This window comes from Oncorhynchus masou, unplaced genomic scaffold (genome assembly GCF_036934945.1).
Source record: "Oncorhynchus masou masou isolate Uvic2021 unplaced genomic scaffold, UVic_Omas_1.1 unplaced_scaffold_856, whole genome shotgun sequence".
Taxonomy (NCBI): Eukaryota; Metazoa; Chordata; class Actinopteri; order Salmoniformes; family Salmonidae; genus Oncorhynchus; species Oncorhynchus masou.
The window spans coordinates 262,970-272,719 of NW_027015018.1; positions in this window are offsets into that span (position 1 = coordinate 262,970).

Consider the following 9,750-nt stretch of genomic DNA (forward strand, 5'->3'; position numbering starts at 1 on the left):
TTGTATTTGAATTATTTTCTGTTTTATAACATTATTACAATGCATTATTTGTTATCACATAGTTGAAATCAATAGAACCAGGCTAATTGTATTACTGTAAATACCAAGGTCAATGAGAATGTAGGGCAACACAATAACATCAGCAGCGACAGCCAGGCTTGTTATTCAACACCCATTCTAAAGGGAGGGGACCGAACAGGCTGGTGTTCAACACAATAACATCAGCAGCGACAGCCAGGCTTGTTATTCAACACCCATTCTAAAGGGAGGGGACTGAACAGGCTGGTGTTCAACACAATAACATCAGCAGCGACAGCCAGGCTTGTTATTCAACACCCATTCTAAAGGGAGGGGACTGAACAGGCTGGTGTTCAACACAATAACATCAGCAGCGACAGCCAGGCTTGTTATTCAACACCCATTCTAAAGGGAGGGGACTGAACAGGCTGGTGTTCAACACAATAACATCAGCAGCGACAGCCAGGCTTGTTATTCAACACCCATTCTAAAGGGAGGGGACCGAACAGGCTGGTGTTCAACACAATAACATCAGCAGCGACAGCCAGGCTTGTTATTCAACACCCATTCTAAAGGGAGGGGACCGAACAGGCTGGTGTTCAACACAATAACATCAGCAGCGACAGCCAGGCTTGTTATTCAACACCCATTCTAAAGGGAGGGGACTGAACAGGCTGGTGTTCAACACAATAACATCAGCAGTGACAGCCAGGCTTGTTATTCAACACCCATTCTAAAGGGAGGGGACCGAACAGGCTGGTGTTCAACACAATAACATCAGCAGCGACAGCCAGGCTTGTTATTCAACACCCATTCTAAAGGGAGGGGACTGAACAGGCTGATGTTGTGGATGACCGTACTAGTATGTCCATGTGTCGATATGAGCTGCTCTCAATATGCAGATACACACACACACACAATAACATCAGGCAGTCAGTCATTAAAGGACAAGGGGGGAGAGACGTAGGTTTTGTTAATAAATCACCACCATTCTGTCTACACTACCAGGGCTGTAGGTGTTCTGTCTACACTACCAGGCTGTAGGTGTTCTGTCTACACTACCAGGGCTGTAGGCGTTCTGTCTACACTACCAGGGCTGTAGGTGTTCTGTCTACACTACCAGGGCTGTAGGTGTTCTGTCTACACTACCAGGGCTGTAGGTGTTCTGTCTACACTACCAGGCTGTAGGTGTTCTGTCTACACTACCAGGGCTGTATGTGTTCTGTCTACACTACCAGGGCTGTAGGCTTTCTGTCTACACTACCAGGGCTGTATGTGTTCTGTCTACACTACCAGGGCTGTATGTGTTCTGTCTACACTACCAGGGCTGTAGGTGTTCTGTCTACACTACCAGGGCTGTAGGTGTTCTGTCTACACTACCAGGGCTGTAGGTGTTCTGTCTACACTACCAGGGCTGTAGGTGTTCTGTCTACACAACCAGGGCTGTAGGTGTTCTGTATACACTACCAGGGCTGTAGGCTTTCTGTCTACACTACCAGGCTATAGGCTTTCTGTCTACACTACCAGGGCTGCAGGTGTTCTGTCTACACTACCAGGGCTGTAAGCTTTCTGTCTACACTACCAGGGCTGCAGGTGTTCTGTCTACACTACCAGGGCTGTAGGCTTTCTGTCTACACTACCAGGGCTGTAGGTGTTCTGTCTACACTACCAGGGCTGTAGGCTTTCTGTCTACACTACCAAGGACAGACTGTTTACCAGAGGTCTGGTCAGTACAGTCCAGGGACAGACTGTTGTTTGCCAGAGTTCTGGTCAGTACAGTCCAGGGACAGACTGTTGTTTGCCAGAGTTCTGGTCAGTACAGTCCAGGGACAGACTGTTGTTTGCCAGAGTTCTGGTCAGTACAGTCCAGGGACAGACTGTTGTTTGCCAGAGTTCTGGTCAGTACAGTCCAGGGACAGACTGTTGTTTGCCAGAGTTCTGGTCAGTACAGTCCAGGGACAGACTGTTGTTTGCCAGAGTTCTGGTCAGTACAGTCCAGGGACAGAATGTTGTTTACCAGGAGTCTGATCAGCAGGGTGCAATGTTACAGGATATTGGGATAGAAATGTATTGTGGAACGTATATGTTGTCTGTAATATCCAGTAGAATAGAGCATTTTAAAATGTCAGCTCTATTCTTATGGCATTTCTATCTGCGGTGTTCCTCCACAGTGTTTGTCTACTGAGCGTGGCCCTGGCAGAGATCCAGTCTCTTTCACCCTGGCGTTTGGTGGGTCTTACTGAATCTGAAGTCAGGAAATGTGCTGTACTTGGTGATCACACCAGTGAATGAATGTTTTTCAGTTGAATGAGCAGTGGGGAAGCTCAGTGGTTGGTTGACTGTACAGAATGTACTGTACTAGTTTACAAACTGTTTTTTTTTTCAATAAAAGGGTGTGACTAACCGAGAGGAACACTTCTGGGTCCTAAAGTTAGTCCCGTTAAAACTTGTTTTTAACCAGGCTTCTGTTTCTCTACACTTTGTGTCTCTTGCTGTGTTAAAACTTGTTTTTAACCAAGCTCATGTTTCTATACACTTTGTGTCTCTTGCTGTGTTAAAACTTGTTTTTAACCAAGCTCATGTTTCTATACACTTTGTGTCTCCTGCTGTGTTAAAACTTGTTTTTGACCAAGCTCCTGTCCCTCTACACTTTGTGTCTCTTGCTGTGTTAAAACTTGTTTTTAACCAAGCTCATGTTTCTATACACTTTGTGTCTCTTGCTGTGTTAAAACTTGTTTTTAACCAAGCTCATGTTTCTTTACACTTTGTGTCTTTTGCTGTATTAAAACTTGTTTTTGACCAAGCTCCTGTCCCTCTACACTTTGTGTCTCTTGCTGTGTTAAAACTTGTTTTTGACCAAGCTCCTGTCCCTCTACACTTTGTGTCTCTTGCTGTGTTAAAACTTGTTTTTTAACCAAGCTCATGTTTCTATACACTTTGTGTCTCTTGCTGTGTTAAAACTTGTTTTTGACCAAGCTCCTGTCCCTCTACACTTTGTGTCTCTTGCTGTGTTAAAACTTGTTTTTTAACCAGGCTTCTGTTTCTTTACACTTTGTGTCTTTTGCTGTGTTAAAACTTGTTTTTGACCAAGCTCCTGTCCCTCTACACTTTGTGTCTGTTGTTGTGTCAGTTGGTAGATTTGTATTTCTACAAAGGACACATAATAAAAGTTATTTCAAACAATCAACTTGCCTCTACTGATTTCGGTAACCTATCTACTTTCCTTGATCAGATAGAGACAAAGGTTGTTGAAGGGAGCCTTAAGTCGTTTTATGACAGCACATTGTTTGTCTTGCTGCAGTTCACATTGTGTGTATTGTGCATCGTCTAGCAGTTCAATCTCCTTGACTAGTACAGTCCGTCCATCTCTCGTCATGTGTTGTTTCACTGCATATGTGATACCTGGCTGCCATCCAAAAACTGTTCTTTTCTTCCTCTGGCAGACCACAAAAGCCTGGTTGAGAATGTGTTCTCCTACTAGCAGTAAAGGCCTGATACAGAACACACTAGATTACCAGCCGATCACGTTATTCTGCCAATTTTGGGACAGTAAAAAGTTACTTTACTTAGCCGATGCAACACAACTTAAGTTAGTTCCTAATCAGTAGGTCTTTTTGTGAGTCCGATATTTTATGATCACTCATATTTTATTTTTCAAGTAGCATGTTTAGTGTACATGTGGAGGATGTCAGAAGTACTTTAAACATATGACTACGGCATACTGGGGTTTAGACAGCACCACTATGGCTACCATGCTGGTTGCAGTGGTCTTAGATGATAGAAAGAATAGTACTGCCATTTCTGTAGACTTGTCAAAAGCTTTTTATACAGTAGACCACGTTATTCTGTTGAATAAGCTGTCCCGATAGGGTAATATAGACCATGTTATTCTGTTGAATAAGCTGCCCTGATAGGGTAATATAGACCATGTTATTCTGTTGAATAAGCTGTCCTGATAGGGTAATATAGACCATGTTATTCTGTTGAATACTCTGTCCTGATAGGGTAATATAGACCATGTTATTCTGTTGAATAAGCTGTCCTGATAGGGTAATATAGACCATGTTATTCTGTTGAATAAGCTGTCCTGATAGGGTAATATAGACCATGTTATTCTGTTGAATAAGCTGTCCCGATAGGGTAATATAGACCATGTTATTCTGTTGAATAAGCTGTCCTGATAGGGTAATATAGACCATGTTATTCTGTTGAATAAGCTGTCCTGACAGGGTAATATAGACCATGTTATTCTGTTGAATAAGCTGTCCCGATAGGGTAATATAGACCATGTTATTCTGTTGAATAAGCTGTCCTGACAGGGTAATATAGACCATGTTATTCTGTTGAATAAGCTGCCCTGATAGGGTAATATAGACCATGTTATTCTGTTGAATAAGCTGCCCTGATAGGGTAATATAGACCATGTTATTCTGTTGAATAAGCTGCCCTGATAGGGTAATATAGACCATGTTATTCTGTTGAATAAGCTGTCCTGACAGGGTAATATAGACCATGTTATTCTGTTGAATAAGCTGCCCTGATAGGGTAATATAGACCATGTTATTCTGTTGAATAAGCTGTCCTGATAGGGTAATATAGACCATGTTATTCTGTTGAATAAGCTGTCCCGATAGGGTAATATAGACCATGTTATTCTGTTGAATAAGCTGTCCTGACAGGGTAATATAGACCATGTTATTCTGTTGAATAAGCTGTCCTGATAGGGTAATATAGACCATGTTATTCTGTTGAATAAGCTGTCCCGATAGGGTAATATAGACCATGTTATTCTGTTGAATAAGCTGTCCCGATAGGGTAATATAGACCATGTTATTCTGTTGAATAAGCTGTCCTGATAGGGTAATATAGACCATGTTATTCTGTTGAATAAGCTATCCTGATAGGGTAATATAGACCATGTTATTCTGTTGAATACTCTGTCCTGATAGGGTAATATAGACCATGTTATTCTGTTGAATAAGCTGTCCTGATAGGGTAATATAGACCATGTTATTCTGTTGAATAAGCTGTCCTGATAGGGTAATATAGACCATGTTATTCTGTTGAATAAGCTGTCCTGATAGGGTAATATAGACCATGTTATTCTGTTGAATAAGCTGTCCTGATAGGGTAATATAGACCATGTTATTCTGTTGAATAAGCTGTCCTGACAGGGTAATATAGACCATGTTATTCTGTTGAATACTCTGTCCTGATAGGGTAATATAGACCATGTTATTCTGTTGAATACTCTGTCCTGACAGGGTAATATAGACCATGTTATTCTGTTGAATAAGCTGTCCTGATAGGGTAATATAGACCATGTTATTCTGTTGAATAAGCTGTCCTGATAGGGTAATATAGACCATGTTATTCTGATGAATAAGCTGTCCTGATAGGGTAATATAGACCACGTTATTCTGTTGAATAAGCTGTCCTGACAGGGTAATATAGACCATGTTATTCTGTTAAATAAGCTGTCCTGATAGGGTAATATAGACCATGTTATTCTGTTGAATACTCTGTCCTGATAGGGTAATATAGACCACGTTATTCTGTTGAATAAGCTGTCCTGATAGGGTAATATAGACCATGTTATTCTGTTGAATAAGCTGTCCTGATAGGGTAATATAGACCACGTTATTCTGTTGAATAAGCTGTCCTGATAGGGTAATATAGACCATGTTATTCTGTTGAATACTCTGTCCTGATAGGGTAATATAGACCACGTTATTCTGTTGAATAAGCTGTCCTGATAGGGTAATATAGACCATGTTATTCTGTTGAATAAGCTGCCCTGATAGGGTAATATAGACCATGTTATTCTGTTGAATAAGCTGTCCTGATAGGGTAATATAGACCATGTTATTCTGTTGAATAAGCTGTCCTGACAGGCTTGGGTACTGATGCTTGCTGATGATTTCGTAATTATCTCAATGACAGAACTCAGGCCATCAAGGTAGATGAGGTCAAATCCGAGATCCTTGAGTTACATACTCGGCCTGCTAACGTTTACAATCTATATAGAAACTAAAAAAACATGAGTAATGCTGTAAACAATTATAATATTCATTTTGTATGCAGATGATAGTGTTGTATTCCATTACTGTTGTCACGTCCTGAAATTAGTTCCTTTTGATGTCTCTATTTTAGGTTGTGCAGGACGTGAGTTGGGGTGGGCATTCTATGTTGTTTTTCTAGGTTTGCTTTTCTATGTGTTTGACCTGGTATGGTTCCCAATCAGAGGCAGCTGTCTATCGTTGTCTCTGATTGAGAACCACACTTAGGTTGCCTGTTTTCCCACTATGATTTGTGGGTAATTGTTTTCTGTGTCTGTGGTTTCACCATACAGAACTGTTTTGGTTTGCATTTCTTTCCTTCACTTTGTTATTTTGTATTTTTTCGTGTTCTGAGATAATAAATGATCATGGACACTAGCAACGCTGCATTTTGGTCCGATCCTTCCTACTCCTCATCAGACGAAGAAGTTTGTTACAACTGCATCAGTTGGCCAAGTCTTTTCACATTTAAAATCTGATTTGCTAGCACTGCAGAGGTCACTGTTGGATCTAAAGTTGGTCAATACAAACAAAACCAAACGCATGCTTTTCTTCTAGGTCCTATAATCCAGATTTAAATTAATTTGTAATGACTAGTTTGAATGCTGCACAAATTGAGCGAGTTCCTTCCTACAAATATCTTGGTATCTGGCTTGATGACAAAATGTAAAAAAAAAAAAAAACATGTCACTAAGGTGGTGAAGAAGATGACAGTTCAAGGTTGGTTTATTTTACAGAAACAAAGCATGTCTGACTTTTGATATCAGGAAGGATATTGTCCAGGCCACTTTTGTGTCGATTTAAGATTCTGGGGATATTATCTGAACGCCTGCAGCAGCAACGATACTTAAACCCGTAGATGCTGTTTTCACTTGGGCCCTTAGGTTTATTAATGGTTATGGTTCTAGAACTCAACGTTGTGCCATTAGGTTTATTACTGGTTATGGTTCTAGAACTCAACGTTGTGCCATTAGGTTTATTACTGGTTATGGTTCTAGAACTCAACGTTGTGCCATTAGGTTTATTACTGAGGATGGTTCTAGAACTCAACATTATGCCATTAGGTTTATTACTGGGGATGGTTCTAGAACTCAACGTCAGTTCAGAGTCATGATCAGAGCCCTCTGAAATAAGAAGTTCTGGTCCCCCATTGGTCAGTTCAGAGTCATGATCAGAACCCTCTGAAATGAGAAGTTCTGGTCCCCCATTGGTCAGTTCAGAGTCATGATCAGAGCCCTCTGAAATGAGAAGTTCTGGTCCCCCTTGGTCAGTTCAGAGTCATGATCAGAACCCTCTGAAATGAGAAGTTCTGGTCCCCCATTGGTCAGTTCAGAGTCATGATCAGAGCCCTCTGAAATGAGAAGTTCTGGTCCCCCATTGGTCAGTTCAGAGTCATGATCAGAGACCTCTGAAATGAGAAGTTCTGGTCCCCCATTGGTCAGTTCAGAGTAATGATCAGAGCCCTCTGAAATGAGAAGTTCTGGTCCCCCATTGGTCAGTTCAGAGTCATGATCAGAGCCCTCTGAAATGAGAAGTTCTGGTCCCCTTGGTCAGTTCAGAGTCATGATCAGAGACCTCTGAAATGAGAAGTTCTGGTCCCCTTGGTCAGTTCAGAGTCATGATCAGAACCCTCTGAAATGAGAAGTTCTGGTCCCCCATTGGTCAGTTCAGAGTCATGATCAGAGACCTCTATGTTGATAAATGTGATACAATATACAAAATATATTAAGAAAAATGTATGTTGTATTTATGCAGGGCTCATCTGAAAAAGAGGCCCTAGTCTCAGCATGACTTCCCTGACAAAATAACGGTTTAATAATACTATGCAACATGGCATGTAGCCTAGCGGTGAGAACGTTGGTACAGTAACCAAGAGGTTGCTGGTTCAAATACCCGAGCCGACAAAGTGCAAAATCTGTCGATGTGCCCTTGAGCAAGGCACTTAACCCTAATTTGCATCAGGGGTGCTGTACTACTATGGCTGACCCTGTAAAACAACACATTTCACTGCACCTATCATACTACTATGACTGACCCTGTAAAACAACACCTATCATACTACTATGACTGACCCTGTAAAACAACACCTATAATACTACTATGACTGACCCTGTAAAACAACACCTATAATACTACTATGACTGACCCTGTAAAACAACACCTATCATACTACTATGACTGACCCTGTAAAACAACACCTATCATACTACTATGACTGACCCTGTAAAACAACACCTATCGTACTACTATGACTGACCCTGTAAAACAACACCTATCATACTACTATGACTGACCCTGTAAAACAACACCTATCATACTACTATGACTGACCCTGTAAAACAACACCTATCATACTACTATGACTGACCCTGTAAAACAACACCTATCATACTACTATGACTGACCCTGTAAAGCAACACCTATCATACTACTATGACTGACCCTGTAAAACAACACCTATCATACTACTATGACTGACCCTGTAAAACAACACCTATCATACTACTATGACTGACCCTGTAAAACAACACCTATCATACTACTATGACTGACCTTGTAAAACAACACCTGTCATACTACTGTTACTGACCCTGTAAAACAACACCTATCATACTACTATGACTGACCCTATAAAACAACACCTATCATACTACTATGACTGACCCTGTAAAACAACACCTATCATACTACTATGACTGACCCTGTAAAACAACACCTATCATACTACTATGACTGACCCTGTAAAACAACACCTATCATACTACTATGACTGACCCTGTAAAACAACACCTATCATGCTACTGTTACTGACCCTGTAAAACAACACCTATCATACTACTATGACTGACCCTGTAAAACAACACCTATCATACTACTATGACTGACCCTGTAAAACAACACCTATCATACTACTATGACTGACCCTGTAAAACAACACCTATCATACTACTATGACTGACCCTGTAAAACAACACCTATCATACTACTATGACTGACCCTGTAAAACAACACCTATCATACTACTATGACTGACCCTGTAAAGCAACACCTATCATACTACTATGACTGACCCTGTAAAACAACACATTTCACTGCACCTAATCCGGTGTATGTGACAATGACTAAAATAAAAACCACAGAACGATGCAAAACGTGTCCCTGCATCCTCCAAACACAAAACCAACTCATTTGCTTATCTGCATGAAGAACATGATGTTCACGACACGAAGATAATGTTCCAGACCACTTCCTGAAAGCAGTTCCTCACAGTCAATAGTCACCATGTTATCCTTTCACAGTGACATCAGCAACTGACTCAACTCCAGCCACTTTAATAATGGGAATTGATAGGAAATGATGTAAATATATCACTAGCCACTTTAAACAATGCTACCTTATATAATGTTACTTACCCTACATTATTCATCTCATATGCATACGTATATACTGTACTCTATATCATCGACTGCATCCTTATGTAATACATGTATCACTAGCCACTTTAACTATGCCACTTTGTTTACATACTCATCTCACATGTATATACTGTACTCGATACCATCTACTGTATCTTGCCTATGCTGCTCTGTACCATCACTCATTCATATATCCTTATGTACATATTCTTTATCCCCTTACACTGTGAATAAGACAGTAGATTAGGAATTGTTAG